General features: G+C 48.2%; 21 non-coding genes across 21 annotated transcripts; all 21 read right to left on the bottom strand.

The window, feature by feature from the left end:
• Positions 1 to 437: 437 nt before the first annotated feature.
• LOC143871241 (5S ribosomal RNA) lies at positions 438 to 556 on the bottom strand. Its single transcript, XR_013246017.1, has one exon. It is a non-coding gene; the product is annotated as a 5S ribosomal RNA (ribosomal RNA).
• A 597-nt stretch (positions 557 to 1,153) lies between these two features.
• LOC143871240 (5S ribosomal RNA) lies at positions 1,154 to 1,272 on the bottom strand. The gene has a single exon (XR_013246016.1). It is a non-coding gene; the product is annotated as a 5S ribosomal RNA (ribosomal RNA).
• Positions 1,273 to 1,869: 597 nt separating this feature from the next.
• Positions 1,870 to 1,988, bottom strand: LOC143871239 (5S ribosomal RNA). The gene has a single exon (XR_013246015.1). It is a non-coding gene; the product is annotated as a 5S ribosomal RNA (ribosomal RNA).
• Positions 1,989 to 2,585: 597 nt separating this feature from the next.
• LOC143871238 (5S ribosomal RNA) lies at positions 2,586 to 2,704 on the bottom strand. Its single transcript, XR_013246014.1, has one exon. It is a non-coding gene; the product is annotated as a 5S ribosomal RNA (ribosomal RNA).
• Positions 2,705 to 3,301: 597 nt separating this feature from the next.
• Positions 3,302 to 3,420, bottom strand: LOC143871237 (5S ribosomal RNA). Its single transcript, XR_013246013.1, has one exon. It is a non-coding gene; the product is annotated as a 5S ribosomal RNA (ribosomal RNA).
• Positions 3,421 to 4,017: 597 nt separating this feature from the next.
• On the bottom strand, positions 4,018 to 4,136 carry LOC143871236 (5S ribosomal RNA). The gene has a single exon (XR_013246012.1). It is a non-coding gene; the product is annotated as a 5S ribosomal RNA (ribosomal RNA).
• A 597-nt stretch (positions 4,137 to 4,733) lies between these two features.
• LOC143873859 (5S ribosomal RNA) lies at positions 4,734 to 4,852 on the bottom strand. Its single transcript, XR_013248555.1, has one exon. It is a non-coding gene; the product is annotated as a 5S ribosomal RNA (ribosomal RNA).
• A 597-nt stretch (positions 4,853 to 5,449) lies between these two features.
• LOC143873258 (5S ribosomal RNA) lies at positions 5,450 to 5,568 on the bottom strand. Its single transcript, XR_013247977.1, has one exon. It is a non-coding gene; the product is annotated as a 5S ribosomal RNA (ribosomal RNA).
• A 597-nt stretch (positions 5,569 to 6,165) lies between these two features.
• On the bottom strand, positions 6,166 to 6,284 carry LOC143871235 (5S ribosomal RNA). Its single transcript, XR_013246011.1, has one exon. It is a non-coding gene; the product is annotated as a 5S ribosomal RNA (ribosomal RNA).
• A 597-nt stretch (positions 6,285 to 6,881) lies between these two features.
• LOC143871234 (5S ribosomal RNA) lies at positions 6,882 to 7,000 on the bottom strand. The gene has a single exon (XR_013246010.1). It is a non-coding gene; the product is annotated as a 5S ribosomal RNA (ribosomal RNA).
• A 540-nt stretch (positions 7,001 to 7,540) lies between these two features.
• Positions 7,541 to 7,659, bottom strand: LOC143871231 (5S ribosomal RNA). Its single transcript, XR_013246008.1, has one exon. It is a non-coding gene; the product is annotated as a 5S ribosomal RNA (ribosomal RNA).
• A 597-nt stretch (positions 7,660 to 8,256) lies between these two features.
• Positions 8,257 to 8,375, bottom strand: LOC143871230 (5S ribosomal RNA). Its single transcript, XR_013246007.1, has one exon. It is a non-coding gene; the product is annotated as a 5S ribosomal RNA (ribosomal RNA).
• A 597-nt stretch (positions 8,376 to 8,972) lies between these two features.
• Positions 8,973 to 9,091, bottom strand: LOC143871229 (5S ribosomal RNA). Its single transcript, XR_013246006.1, has one exon. It is a non-coding gene; the product is annotated as a 5S ribosomal RNA (ribosomal RNA).
• Positions 9,092 to 9,688: 597 nt separating this feature from the next.
• On the bottom strand, positions 9,689 to 9,807 carry LOC143871228 (5S ribosomal RNA). The gene has a single exon (XR_013246005.1). It is a non-coding gene; the product is annotated as a 5S ribosomal RNA (ribosomal RNA).
• A 597-nt stretch (positions 9,808 to 10,404) lies between these two features.
• LOC143871227 (5S ribosomal RNA) lies at positions 10,405 to 10,523 on the bottom strand. Its single transcript, XR_013246003.1, has one exon. It is a non-coding gene; the product is annotated as a 5S ribosomal RNA (ribosomal RNA).
• Positions 10,524 to 11,120: 597 nt separating this feature from the next.
• LOC143871226 (5S ribosomal RNA) lies at positions 11,121 to 11,239 on the bottom strand. The gene has a single exon (XR_013246002.1). It is a non-coding gene; the product is annotated as a 5S ribosomal RNA (ribosomal RNA).
• A 597-nt stretch (positions 11,240 to 11,836) lies between these two features.
• Positions 11,837 to 11,955, bottom strand: LOC143871225 (5S ribosomal RNA). The gene has a single exon (XR_013246001.1). It is a non-coding gene; the product is annotated as a 5S ribosomal RNA (ribosomal RNA).
• Positions 11,956 to 12,552: 597 nt separating this feature from the next.
• On the bottom strand, positions 12,553 to 12,671 carry LOC143871224 (5S ribosomal RNA). The gene has a single exon (XR_013246000.1). It is a non-coding gene; the product is annotated as a 5S ribosomal RNA (ribosomal RNA).
• Positions 12,672 to 13,268: 597 nt separating this feature from the next.
• On the bottom strand, positions 13,269 to 13,387 carry LOC143871223 (5S ribosomal RNA). Its single transcript, XR_013245999.1, has one exon. It is a non-coding gene; the product is annotated as a 5S ribosomal RNA (ribosomal RNA).
• A 597-nt stretch (positions 13,388 to 13,984) lies between these two features.
• LOC143871222 (5S ribosomal RNA) lies at positions 13,985 to 14,103 on the bottom strand. Its single transcript, XR_013245997.1, has one exon. It is a non-coding gene; the product is annotated as a 5S ribosomal RNA (ribosomal RNA).
• A 597-nt stretch (positions 14,104 to 14,700) lies between these two features.
• Positions 14,701 to 14,819, bottom strand: LOC143871220 (5S ribosomal RNA). Its single transcript, XR_013245995.1, has one exon. It is a non-coding gene; the product is annotated as a 5S ribosomal RNA (ribosomal RNA).
• Positions 14,820 to 15,353: the final 534 nt, after the last annotated feature.

Raw genomic sequence — 15,353 nt, 5'->3', positions numbered from 1 at the left:
TTAATCTTCCCGAGTACCCCCGAATCAATATAAGAATCGCCACGATCTGACGGGCGGATCAAAAGTTCTCGTCGGAACGATATTTGTGCACCAAGGGTAGCTCACGGCCAGTAAACACCTTCCGACCGGATTCATGACTCGCATCCACTAGTACACTCATCCGCTATAGCCTGTACGTCAGTGAATCTAAACAAACCCCCGCTATAATTTGACTGCAAATGAAATGTCAGAACGAATTCCGTTTATCGAATCAAACGACACTATCACCCCGCCATAATAAAGACCGGACGTCTTTGAATTCACCATCCGGAAGAAAATAAAAAGATCCGAACCGAAACGTAGGAGGCGACGCACTAAACGTGGGTTTCAGTTCGCATCGATGTTCCAGAACCGAAAGATTGTTCGAAAAAAGTGGTAGATAGCCGAAAAAAGTGACAGGGGTGCAACACGAGGACTTCCCAGGAGGTCACCCATCCTAGTACTACTCTCGCCCAAGCACGCTTAACTTCGGAGTTCTGATGGGATCCAGTGCATTTGTGCTGGTATGATCGCACCCAGCATGCCTCTCCATTGTCAAAGTAATAAAGAGTTTCCACTCGCATTGTCGTACGAAGTCCGTTTAAATGAAAGTGCGAAAAAATCCTGCTAGATGACACCGGATGGACGATCCGAGCATGTCGGGAAGCCGGATGACTGCCATGGCTGTCATCGCGCGATGGATCTTCCCGAGTACCCCCGAATCAATATAAGAAACGCCACGATCTGACGGGCGGATCAAAAGTTATCGTCGGAACGATATTTGTGCACCAAGGGTAGCTCACGGCCAGTAAACACCTTCCGACCGGATTCATGACTCGCATCCACTAGTACACTCATCCGCTATAGCCTGTACGTCACTGAATCTAAACAAACCCCCGCTATAATTTGACCGCAAATGAAATGTCAGAACGAATTCCGTTTATCGAATCAAACGACATTATCAGCCCGCCATAATAAAGACCGGACGTCTTTGAATTCACCATCCGGAAGAAAATAAAAAGATCCGAACCGAAACGTATGAGGCGACGCACTAAACGTGCGTTTCAGTTCGCATCGATGTTCCAGAACCGAAAGATTGTTCGAAAAAAGTGGTAGATAGCCGAAAAAAGTGACAGGGGTGCAACACGAGGACTTCCCAGGAGGTCACCCATCCTAGTACTACTCTCGCCCAAGCACGCTTAACTTCGGAGTTCTGATGGGATCCAGTGCATTTGTGCTGGTATGATCGCACCCAGCATGCCACTCCATTGTCAAAGTAATAAAGAGTTTCCACTCGCATTGTCGTACGAAGTCCGTTTAAATGAAAGTGCGAAAAAATCCTGCTAGATGACACCGGATGGACGATCCGAGCATGTCGGGAAGCCGGATGACCGCCAGGGCTGTCATCGCGCGATGGATCTTCCCGAGTACCCACGAATCAATATAAGAATCACGACGATCTGACGGGCGGATCAAAAGTTATCGTCGGAACGATATTTGTGCACCAAGGGTAGCTCACGGCCAGTAAACACCTTCCGACCGGATTCATGACTCGCATCCACTAGTACACTCATCCGCTATAGCCTGTACGTCACTGAATCTAAACAAACCCCCGCTATAATTTGACCGCAAATGAAATGTCAGAACGAATTCCGTTTATCGAATCAAACGACATTATCAGCCCGCCATAATAAAGACCGGACGTCTTTGAATTCACCATCCGGAAGAAAATAAAAAGATCCGAACCGAAACGTATGAGGCGACGCACTAAACGTGCGTTTCAGTTCGCATCGATGTTCCAGAACCGAAAGATTGTTCGAAAAAAGTGGTAGATAGCCGAAAAAAGTGACAGGGGTGCAACACGAGGACTTCCCAGGAGGTCACCCATCCTAGTACTACTCTCGCCCAAGCACGCTTAACTTCGGAGTTCTGATGGGATCCAGTGCATTTGTGCTGGTATGATCGCACCCAGCATGCCTCTCCATTGTCAAAGTAATAAAGAGTTTCCACTCGCATTGTCGTACGAAGTCCGTTTAAATGAAAGTGCGAAAAAATCCTGCTAGATGACACCGGATGGACGATCCGAGCATGTCGGGAAGCCGGATGACTGCCATGGCTGTCATCGCGCGATGGATCTTCCCGAGTACCCCCGAATCAATATAAGAAACGCCACGATCTGACGGGCGGATCAAAAGTTATCGTCGGAACGATATTTGTGCACCAAGGGTAGCTCACGGCCAGTAAACACCTTCCGACCGGATTCATGACTCGCATCCACTAGTACACTCATCCGCTATAGCCTGTACGTCACTGAATCTAAACAAACCCCCGCTATAATTTGACCGCAAATGAAATGTCAGAACGAATTCCGTTTATCGAATCAAACGACATTATCAGCCCGCCATAATAAAGACCGGACGTCTTTGAATTCACCATCCGGAAGAAAATAAAAAGATCCGAACCGAAACGTATGAGGCGACGCACTAAACGTGGGTTTCAGTTCGCATCGATGTTCCAGAACCGAAAGATTGTTCGAAAAAAGTGGTAGATAGCCGAAAAAAGTGACAGGGGTGCAACACGAGGACTTCCCAGGAGGTCACCCATCCTAGTACTACTCTCGCCCAAGCACGCTTAACTTCGGAGTTCTGATGGGATCCAGTGCATTTGTGCTGGTATGATCGCACCCAGCATGCCTCTCCATTGTCAAAGTAATAAAGAGTTTCCACTCGCATTGTCGTACGAAGTCCGTTTAAATGAAAGTGCGAAAAAATCCTGCTAGATGACACCGGATGGACGATCCGAGCATGTCGGGAAGCCGGATGACTGCCATGGCTGTCATCGCGCGATGGATCTTCCCGAGTACCCCCGAATCAATATAAGAAACGCCACGATCTGACGGGCGGATCAAAAGTTATCGTCGGAACGATATTTGTGCACCAAGGGTAGCTCACGGCCAGTAAACACCTTCCGACCGGATTCATGACTCGCATCCACTAGTACACTCATCCGCTATAGCCTGTACGTCACTGAATCTAAACAAACCCCCGCTATAATTTGACCGCAAATGAAATGTCAGAACGAATTCCGTTTATCGAATCAAACGACATTATCAGCCCGCCATAATAAAGACCGGACGTCTTTGAATTCACCATCCGGAAGAAAATAAAAAGATCCGAACCGAAACGTATGAGGCGACGCACTAAACGTGCGTTTCAGTTCGCATCGATGTTCCAGAACCGAAAGATTGTTCGAAAAAAGTGGTAGATAGCCGAAAAAAGTGACAGGGGTGCAACACGAGGACTTCCCAGGAGGTCACCCATCCTAGTACTACTCTCGCCCAAGCACGCTTAACTTCGGAGTTCTGATGGGATCCAGTGCATTTGTGCTGGTATGATCGCACCCAGCATGCCACTCCATTGTCAAAGTAATAAAGAGTTTCCACTCGCATTGTCGTACGAAGTCCGTTTAAATGAAAGTGCGAAAAAATCCTGCTAGATGACACCGGATGGACGATCCGAGCATGTCGGGAAGCCGGATGACCGCCAGGGCTGTCATCGCGCGATGGATCTTCCCGAGTACCCACGAATCAATATAAGAATCACGACGATCTGACGGGCGGATCAAAAGTTATCGTCGGAACGATATTTGTGCACCAAGGGTAGCTCACGGCCAGTAAACACCTTCCGACCGGATTCATGACTCGCATCCACTAGTACACTCATCCGCTATAGCCTGTACGTCACTGAATCTAAACAAACCCCCGCTATAATTTGACTGCAAATGAAATGTCAGAACGAATTCCGTTTATCGAATCAAACGACACTATCAGCCCGCCATAATAAAGACCGGACGTCTTTGAATTCACCATCCGGAAGAAAATAAAAAGATCCGAACCGAAACGTATGAGGCGACGCACTAAACGTGGGTTTCAGTTCGCATCGATGTTCCAGAACCGAAAGATTGTTCGAAAAAAGTGGTAGATAGCCGAAAAAAGTGACAGGGGTGCAACACGAGGACTTCCCAGGAGGTCACCCATCCTAGTACTACTCTCGCCCAAGCACGCTTAACTTCGGAGTTCTGATGGGATCCAGTGCATTTGTGCTGGTATGATCGCACCCAGCATGCCTCTCCATTGTCAAAGTAATAAAGAGTTTCCACTCGCATTGTCGTACGAAGTCCGTTTAAATGAAAGTGCGAAAAAATCCTGCTAGATGACACCGGATGGACGATCCGAGCATGTCGGGAAGCCGGATGACCGCCAGGGCTGTCATCGCGCGATTAATCTTCCCGAGTACCCCCGAATCAATATAAGAATCGCCACGATCTGACGGGCGGATCAAAAGTTCTCGTCGGAACGATATTTGTGCACCAAGGGTAGCTCACGGCCAGTAAACACCTTCCGACCGGATTCATGACTCGCATCCACTAGTACACTCATCCGCTATAGCCTGTACGTCAGTGAATCTAAACAAACCCCCGCTATAATTTGACTGCAAATGAAATGTCAGAACGAATTCCGTTTATCGAATCAAACGACACTATCACCCCGCCATAATAAAGACCGGACGTCTTTGAATTCACCATCCGGAAGAAAATAAAAAGATCCGAACCGAAACGTAGGAGGCGACGCACTAAACGTGCGTTTCAGTTCGCATCGATGTTCCAGAACCGAAAGATTGTTCGAAAAAAGTGGTAGATAGCCGAAAAAAGTGACAGGGGTGCAACACGAGGACTTCCCAGGAGGTCACCCATCCTAGTACTACTCTCGCCCAAGCACGCTTAACTTCGGAGTTCTGATGGGATCCAGTGCATTTTTGCTGGTATGATCGCACCCAGCATGCCTCTCCATTGTCAAAGTAATAAAGAGTTTCCACTCGCATTGTCGTACGAAGTCCGTTTAAATGAAAGTGCGAAAAAATCCTGCTAGATGACACCGGATGGACGATCCGAGCATGTCGGGAAGCCGGATGACTGCCATGGCTGTCATCGCGCGATGGATCTTCCCGAGTACCCCCGAATCAATATAAGAATCGCCACGATCTGACGGGCGGATCAAAAGTTATCGTCGGAACGATATTTGTGCACCAAGGGTAGCTCACGGCCAGTAAACACCTTCCGACCGGATTCATGACTCGCATCCACTAGTACACTCATCCGCTATAGCCTGTACGTCACTGAATCTAAACAAACCCCCGCTATAATTTGACCGCAAATGAAATGTCAGAACGAATTCCGTTTATCGAATCAAACGACACTATCACCTCGCCATAATAAAGACCGGACGTCTTTGAATTCACCATCCGGAAGAAAATAAAAAGATCCGAACCGAAACGTAGGAGGCGACGCACTAAACGTGCGTTTCAGTTCGCATCGATGTTCCAGAACCGAAAGATTGTTCGAAAAAAGTGGTAGATAGCCGAAAAAAGTGACAGGGGTGCAACACGAGGACTTCCCAGGAGGTCACCCATCCTAGTACTACTCTCGCCCAAGCACGCTTAACTTCGGAGTTCTGATGGGATCCAGTGGATTTGTGCTGGTATGATCGCACCCAGCATGCCTCTCCATTGTCAAAGTAATAAAGCGTTTCCACTCGCATTGTCGTACGAAGTCCGTTTAAATGAAAGTGCGAAAAAATCCTGCTAGATGACACCGGATGGACGATCCGAGCATGTCTGGAAGCCGGATGACCGCCAGGAATGTCATCGCGCGATGAATCTTCCCGAGTACCCCCGAATCAATATAAGAATCGCCACGATCTGACGGGCGGATCAAAAGTTATCGTCAGAACGATATTTGTGCACCAAGGGTAGCTCACGGCCAGTAAACATCTTCCGACCGGATTCATGACTCGCATCCACTAGTACACTCATCCGCTATAGCCTGTACGTCACTGAATCTAAACAAACCCCCGCTATAATTTGACCGCAAATGAAATGTCAGAACGAATTCCGTTTATCGAATCAAACGACACTATCACCCCGCCATAATAAAGACCGGACGTCTTTGAATTCACCATCCGGAAGAAAATAAAAAGATCCGAACCGAAACGTAGGAGGCGTCGCACTAAACGTGCGTTTCAGTTCGCATCGATGTTCCAGAACCGAAAGATTGTTCGAAAAAAGTGGTAGATAGCCGAAAAAAGTGACAGGGGTGCAACACGAGGACTTCCCAGGAGGTCACCCATCCTAGTACTACTCTCGCCCAAGCACGCTTAACTTCGGAGTTCTGATGGGATCCAGTGCATTTGTGCTGGTATGATCGCACCCAGCATGCCTCTCCATTGTCAAAGTAATAAAGAGTTTCCACTCGCATTGTCGTACGAAGTCCGTTTAAATGAAAGTGCGAAAAAATCCTGCTAGATGACACCGGATGGACGATCCGAGCATGTCGGGAAGCCGGATGACCGCCAGGGCTGTCATCGCGCGATGAATCTTCCCGAGTACCCCCGAATCAATATAAGAACCGCCACGATCTGACGGGCGGATCAAAAGTTATCGTCGGAACGATATTTGTGCACCAAGGGTAGCTCACGGCCAGTAAACACCTTCCGACCGGATTCATGACTCGCATCCACTAGTACACTCATCCGCTATAGCCTGTACGTCACTGAATCTAAACAAACCCCCGCTATAATTTGACCGCAAATGAAATGTCAGAACGAATTCCGTTTATCGAATCAAACGACACTATCACCCCGCCATAATAAAGACCGGACGTGTTTGAATTCACCATCCGGAAGAAAATAAAAAGATCCGAACCGAAACGTAGGAGGCGACGCACTAAACGTGCGTTTCAGTTCGCATCGATGTTCCAGAACCGAAAGATTGTTCGAAAAAAGTGGTAGATAGCCGAAAAAAGTGACAGGGGTGCAACACGAGGACTTCCCAGGAGGTCACCCATCCTAGTACTACTCTCGCCCAAGCACGCTTAACTTCGGAGTTCTGATGGGATCCAGTGCATTTGTGCTGGTATGATCGCACCCAGCATGCCACTCCATTGTCAAAGTAATAAAGAGTTTCCACTCGCATTGTCGTACGAAGTCCGTTTAAATGAAAGTGCGAAAAAATCCTGCTAGATGACACCGGATGGACGATCCGAGCATGTCGGGAAGCCGGATGACCGCCAGGGCTGTCATCGTGCGATGGATCTTCCCGAGTACCCACGAATCAATATAAGAATCACGACGATCTGACGGGCGGATCAAAAGTTATCGTCGGAACGATATTTGTGCACCAAGGGTAGCTCACGGCCAGTAAACACCTTCCGACCGGATTCATGACTCGCATCCACTAGTACACTCATCCGCTATAGCCTGTACGTCACTGAATCTAAACAAACCCCCGCTATAATTTGACTGCAAATGAAATGTCAGAACGAATTCCGTTTATCGAATCAAACGACACTATCACCCCGCCATAATAAAGACCGGACGTCTTTGAATTCACCATCCGGAAGAAAATAAAAAGATCCGAACCGAAACGTAGGAGGCGACGCACTAAACGTGCGTTTCAGTTCGCATCGAGGGGTGCAACACGAGGACTTCCCAGGAGGTCACCCATCCTAGTACTACTCTCGCCCAAGCACGCTTAACTTCGGAGTTCTGATGGGATCCAGTGCATTTGTGCTGGTATGATCGCACCCAGCATGCCTCTCCATTGTCAAAGTAATAAAGAGTTTCCACTCGCATTGTCGTACGAAGTCCGTTTAAATGAAAGTGCGAAAAAATCCTGCTAGATGACACCGGATGGACGATCCGAGCATGTCGGGAAGCCGGATGACCGCCAGGGCTGTCATCGCGCGATTAATCTTCCCGAGTACCCCCGAATCAATATAAGAATCGCCACGATCTGACGGGCGGATCAAAAGTTCTCGTCGGAACGATATTTGTGCACCAAGGGTAGCTCACGGCCAGTAAACACCTTCCGACCGGATTCATGACTCGCATCCACTAGTACACTCATCCGCTATAGCCTGTACGTCAGTGAATCTAAACAAACCCCCGCTATAATTTGACTGCAAATGAAATGTCAGAACGAATTCCGTTTATCGAATCAAACGACACTATCACCCCGCCATAATAAAGACCGGACGTCTTTGAATTCACCATCCGGAAGAAAATAAAAAGATCCGAACCGAAACGTAGGAGGCGTCGCACTAAACGTGGGTTTCAGTTCGCATCGATGTTCCAGAACCGAAAGATTGTTCGAAAAAAGTGGTAGATAGCCGAAAAAAGTGACAGGGGTGCAACACGAGGACTTCCCAGGAGGTCACCCATCCTAGTACTACTCTCGCCCAAGCACGCTTAACTTCGGAGTTCTGATGGGATCCAGTGCATTTGTGCTGGTATGATCGCACCCAGCATGCCTCTCCATTGTCAAAGTAATAAAGAGTTTCCACTCGCATTGTCGTACGAAGTCCGTTTAAATGAAAGTGCGAAAAAATCCTGCTAGATGACACCGGATGGACGATCCGAGCATGTCGGGAAGCCGGATGACTGCCATGGCTGTCATCGCGCGATGGATCTTCCCGAGTACCCCCGAATCAATATAAGAAACGCCACGATCTGACGGGCGGATCAAAAGTTATCGTCGGAACGATATTTGTGCACCAAGGGTAGCTCACGGCCAGTAAACACCTTCCGACCGGATTCATGACTCGCATCCACTAGTACACTCATCCGCTATAGCCTGTACGTCACTGAATCTAAACAAACCCCCGCTATAATTTGACCGCAAATGAAATGTCAGAACGAATTCCGTTTATCGAATCAAACGACACTATCACCTCGCCATAATAAAGACCGGACGTCTTTGAATTCACCATCCGGAAGAAAATAAAAAGATCCGAACCGAAACGTAGGAGGCGACGCACTAAACGTGCGTTTCAGTTCGCATCGATGTTCCAGAACCGAAAGATTGTTCGAAAAAAGTGGTAGATAGCCGAAAAAAGTGACAGGGGTGCAACACGAGGACTTCCCAGGAGGTCACCCATCCTAGTACTACTCTCGCCCAAGCACGCTTAACTTCGGAGTTCTGATGGGATCCAGTGCATTTGTGCTGGTATGATCGCACCCAGCATGCCTCTCCATTGTCAAAGTAATAAAGCGTTTCCACTCGCATTGTCGTACGAAGTCCGTTTAAATGAAAGTGCGAAAAAATCCTGCTAGATGACACCGGATGGACGATCCGAGCATGTCTGGAAGCCGGATGACCGCCAGGGCTGTCATCGCGCGATGAATCTTCCCGAGTACCCCCGAATCAATATAAGAATCGCCACGATCTGACGGGCGGATCAAAAGTTATCGTCGGAACGATATTTGTGCACCAAGGGTAGCTCACGGCCAGTAAACATCTTCCGACCGGATTCATGACTCGCATCCACTAGTACACTCATCCGCTATAGCCTGTACGTCACTGAATCTAAACAAACCCCCGCTATAATTTGACCGCAAATGAAATGTCAGAACGAATTCCGTTTATCGAATCAAACGACACTATCACCCCGCCATAATAAAGACCGGACGTCTTTGAATTCACCATCCGGAAGAAAATAAAAAGATCCGAACCGAAACGTAGGAGGCGTCGCACTAAACGTGCGTTTCAGTTCGCATCGATGTTCCAGAACCGAAAGATTGTTCGAAAAAAGTGGTAGATAGCCGAAAAAAGTGACAGGGGTGCAACACGAGGACTTCCCAGGAGGTCACCCATCCTAGTACTACTCTCGCCCAAGCACGCTTAACTTCGGAGTTCTGATGGGATCCAGTGCATTTGTGCTGGTATGATCGCACCCAGCATGCCTTTCCATTGTCAAAGTAATAAAGAGTTTCCACTCGCATTGTCGTACGAAGTCCGTTTAAATGAAAGTGCGACAAAATCCTGCTAGATGACACCGGATGGACGATCCGAGCATGTCGGGAAGCCGGATGACCGCCAGGGCTGTCATCGCGCGATTAATCTTCCCGAGTACCCCCGAATCAATATAAGAATCGCTACGATCTGACGGGCGGATCAAAAGTTATCGTCGGAACGATATTTGTGCACCAAGGGTAGCTCACGGCCAGTAAACACCTTCCGACCGGATTCATGACTCGCATCCACTAGTACACTCATCCGCTATAGCCTGTACGTCACTGAATCTAAACAAACCCCCGCTATAATTTGACTGCAAATGAAATGTCAGAACGAATTCCGTTTATCGAATCAAACGACACTATCACCCCGCCATAATAAAGACCGGACGTCTTTGAATTCACCATCCGGAAGAAAATAAAAAGATCCGAACCGAAACGTAGGAGGCGACGCACTAAACGTGCGTTTCAGTTCGCATCGATGTTCCAGAACCGAAAGATTGTTCGAAAAAAGTGGTAGATAGCCGAAAAAAGTGACAGGGGTGCAACACGAGGACTTCCCAGGAGGTCACCCATCCTAGTACTACTCTCGCCCAAGCACGCTTAACTTCGGAGTTCTGATGGGATCCAGTGCATTTGTGCTGGTATGATCGCACCCAGCATGCCTCTCAATTGTCAAAGTAATAAAGAGTTTCCACTCGCATTGTCGTACGAAGTCCGTTTAAATGAAAGTGCGAAAAAATCCTGCTAGATGACACCGGATGGACGATCCGAGCATGTCGGGAAGCCGGATGACTGCCAGGGCTGTCATCGCGCGATAGATCTTCCCGAGTACCCCCGAATCAATATAAGAATCGCCACGATCTGACGGGCGGATCAAAAGTTATCGTCGGAACGATATTTGTGCACCAAGGGTAGCTCACGGCCAGTAAACACCTTCCGACCGGATTCATGACTCGCATCCACTAGTACACTCATCCGCTATAGCCTGTACGTCACTGAATCTAAACAAACCCCCGCTATAATTTGACCGCAAATGAAATGTCAGAACGAATTCCGTTTATCGAATCAAACGACACTATCACCCCGCCATAATAAAGACCGGACGTCTTTGAATTCACCATCCGGAAGAAAATAAAAAGATCCGAACCGAAACGTAGGAGGCGACGCACTAAACGTGCGTTTCAGTTCCCATCGATGTTCCAGAACCGAAAGATTGTTCGAAAAAAGTGGTAGATAGCCGAAAAAAGTGACAGGGGTGCAACACGAGGACTTCCCAGGAGGTCACCCATCCTAGTACTACTCTCGCCCAAGCACGCTTAACTTCGGAGTTCTGATGGGATCCAGTGCATTTGTGCTGGTATGATCGCACCCAGCATGCCTCTCAATTGTCAAAGTAATAAAGAGTTTCCACTCGCATTGTCGTACGAAGTCCGTTTAAATGAAAGTGCGAAAAAATCCTGCTAGATGACACCGGATGGACGATCCGAGCATGTCGGGAAGCCGGATGACTGCCAGGGCTGTCATCGCGCGATAGATCTTCCCGAGTACCCCCGAATCAATATAAGAATCGCCACGATCTGACGGGCGGATCAAAAGTTATCGTCGGAACGATATTTGTGCACCAAGGGTAGCTCACGGCCAGTAAACACCTTCCGACCGGATTCATGACTCGCATCCACTAGTACACTCATCCGCTATAGCCTGTACGTCACTGAATCTAAACAAACCCCCGCTATAATTTGACCGCAAATGAAATGTCAGAACGAATTCCGTTTATCGAATCAAACGACACTATCACCCCGCCATAATAAAGACCGGACGTCTTTGAATTCACCATCCGGAAGAAAATAAAAAGATCCGAACCGAAACGTAGGAGGCGACGCACTAAACGTGCGTTTCAGTTCCCATCGATGTTCCAGAACCGAAAGATTGTTCGAAAAAAGTGGTAGATAGCCGAAAAAAGTGACAGGGGTGCAACACGAGGACTTCCCAGGAGGTCACCCATCCTAGTACTACTCTCGCCCAAGCACGCTTAACTTCGGAGTTCTGATGGGATCCAGTGCATTTGTGCTGGTATGATCGCACCCAGCATGCCTCTCCATTGTCAAAGTAATAAAGAGTTTCCACTCGCATTGTCGTACGAAGTCCGTTTAAATGAAAGTGCGAAAAAATCCTGCTAGATGACACCGGATGGACGATCCGAGCATGTCGGGAAGCCGGATGACCGCCAGGGCTGTCATCGCGCGATGAATCTTCCCGAGTACCCCCGAATCAATATAAGAACCGCCACGATCTGACGGGCGGATCAAAAGTTATCGTCGGAACGATATTTGTGCACCAAGGGTAGCTCACGGCCAGTAAACACCTTCCGACCGGATTCATGACTCGCATCCACTAGTACACTCATCCGCTATAGCCTGTACGTCACTGAATCTAAACAAACCCCCGCTATAATTTGACCGCAAATGAAATGTCAGAACGAATTCCGTTTATCGAATCAAACGACACTATCACCCCGCCATAATAAAGACCGGACGTGTTTGAATTCACCATCCGGAAGAAAATAAAAAGATCCGAACCGAAACGTAGGAGGCGACGCACTAAACGTGCGTTTCAGTTCGCATCGATGTTCCAGAACCGAAAGATTGTTCGAAAAAAGTGGTAGATAGCCGAAAAAAGTGACAGGGGTGCAACACGAGGACTTCCCAGGAGGTCACCCATCCTAGTACTACTCTCGCCCAAGCACGCTTAACTTCGGAGTTCTGATGGGATCCAGTGCATTTGTGCTGGTATGATCGCACCCAGCATGCCACTCCATTGTCAAAGTAATAAAGAGTTTCCACTCGCATTGTCGTACGAAGTCCGTTTAAATGAAAGTGCGAAAAAATCCTGCTAGATGACACCGGATGGACGATCCGAGCATGTCGGGAAGCCGGATGACCGCCAGGGCTGTCATCGCGCGATGGATCTTCCCGAGTACCCCCGAATTAATATAAGAATCACGACGATCTGACGGGCGGATCAAAAGTTATCGTCGGAACGATATTTGTGCACCAAGGGTAGCTCACGGCCAGTAAACACCTTCCGACCGGATTCATGACTCGCATCCACTAGTACACTCATCCGCTATAGCCTGTACGTCACTGAATCTAAACAAACCCCCGCTATAATTTGACTGCAAATGAAATGTCAGAACGAATTCCGTTTATCGAATCAAACGACACTATCACCCCGCCATAATAAAGACCGGACGTCTTTGAATTCACCATCCGGAAGAAAATAAAAAGATCCGAACCGAAACGTAGGAGGCGACGCACTAAACGTGCGTTTCAGTTCGCATCGATGTTCCAGAACCGAAAGATTGTTCGAAAAAAGTGGTAGATAGCCGAAAAAAGTGACAGGGGTGCAACACGAGGACTTCCCAGGAGGTCACCCATCCTAGTACTACTCTCGCCCAAGCACGCTTAACTTCGGAGTTCTGATGGGATCCAGTGCATTTGTGCTGGTATGATCGCACCCAGCATGCCTCTCCATTGTCAAAGTAATAAAGAGTTTCCACTCGCATTGTCGTACGAAGTCCGTTTAAATGAAAGTGCGAAAAAATCCTGCTAGATGACACCGGATGGACGATCCGAGCATGTCGGGAAGCCGGATGACCGCCAGGGCTGTCATCGCGCGATGGATCTTCCCGAGTACCCCCGAATCAATATAAGAATCGCCACGATCTGACGGGCGGATCAAAAGTTATCGTCGGAACGATATTTGTGCACCAAGGGTAGCTCACGGCCAGTAAACACCTTCCGACCGGATTCATGACTCGCATCCACTAGTACACTCATCCGCTATAGCCTGTACGTCACTGAATCTAAACAAACCCCCGCTATAATTTGACCGCAAATGAAATGTCAGAACGAATTCCGTTTATCGAATCAAACGACACTATCACCCCGCCATAATAAAGACCGGACGTCTTTGAATTCACCATCCGGAAGAAAATAAAAAGATCCGAACCGAAACGTAGGAGGCGACGCACTAAACGTGCGTTTCAGTTCGCATCGATGTTCCAGAACCGAAAGATTGTTCGAAAAAAGTGGTTGATAGCCGAAAAAAGTGACAGGGGTGCAACACGAGGACTTCCCAGGAGGTCACCCATCCTAGTACTACTCTCGCCCAAGCACGCTTAACTTCGGAGTTCTGATGGGATCCAGTGCATTTGTGCTGGTATGATCGCACCCAGCATGCCTCTCCATTGTCAAAGTAATAAAGAGTTTCCACTCGCATTGTCGTACGAAGTCCGTTTAAATGAAAGTGCGAAAAAATCCTGCTAGATGACACCGGATGGACGATCCGAGCATGTCGGGAAGCCGGATGACCGCCAGGGCTGTCATCGCGCGATGGATCTTCCCGAGTACCCCCGAATCAATATAAGAATCGCCACGATCTGACGGGCGGATCAAAAGTTATCGTCGGAACGATATTTGTGCACCAAGGGTAGCTCACGGCCAGTAAACACCTTCCGACCGGATTCATGACTCGCATCCACTAGTACACTCATCCGCTATAGCCTGTACGTCACTGAATCTAAACAAACCCCCGCTATAATTTGACCGCAAATGAAATGTCAGAACGAATTCCGTTTATCGAATCAAACGACACTATCACCCCGCCATAATAAAGACCGGACGTCTTTGAATTCACCATCCGGAAGAAAATAAAAAGATCCGAACCGAAACGTAGGAGGCGACGCACTAAACGTGCGTTTCAGTTCGCATCGATGTTCCAGAACCGAAAGATTGTTCGAAAAAAGTGGTAGATAGCCGAAAAAAGTGACAGGGGTGCAACACGAGGACTTCCCAGGAGGTCACCCATCCTAGTACTACTCTCGCCCAAGCACGCTTAACTTCGGAGTTCTGATGGGATCCAGTGCATTTGTGCTGGTATGATCGCACCCAGCATGCCTCTCCATTGTCAAAGTAATAAAGAGTTTCCACTCGCATTGTCGTACGAAGTCCGTTTAAATGAAAGTGCGAAAAAATCCTGCTAGATGACACCGGATGGACGATCCGAGCATGTCGGGAAGCCGGATGACCGCCAGGGCTGTCATCGCGCGATGAATCTTCCCGAGTACCCCCGAATCAATATAAGAACCGCCACGATCTGACGGGCGGATCAAAAGTTATCGTCGGAACGATATTTGTGCACCAAGGGTAGCTCACGGCCAGTAAACACCTTCCGACCGGATTCATGACTCGCATCCACTAGTACACTCATCCGCTATAGCCTGTACGTCACTGAATCTAAACAAACCCCCGCTATAATTTGACCGCAAATGAAATGTCAGAACGAATTCCGTTTATCGAATCAAACGACACTATCACCCCGCCATAATAAAGACCGGACGTGTTTGAATTCACCATCCGGAAGAAAATAAAAAGATCCGAACCGAAACGTAGGAGGCGACGCACTAAACGTGCGTTTCAGTTCG

Source organism: Tasmannia lanceolata, unplaced genomic scaffold (assembly GCF_043159265.1).
Source record: "Tasmannia lanceolata isolate RefF3 unplaced genomic scaffold, GAP_Taslan_0.1 ptg000003l, whole genome shotgun sequence".
NCBI lineage: Eukaryota > Viridiplantae > Streptophyta > Magnoliopsida > Canellales > Winteraceae > Tasmannia > Tasmannia lanceolata.
This window is presented reverse-complemented; position numbering and strand designations above follow the sequence as displayed.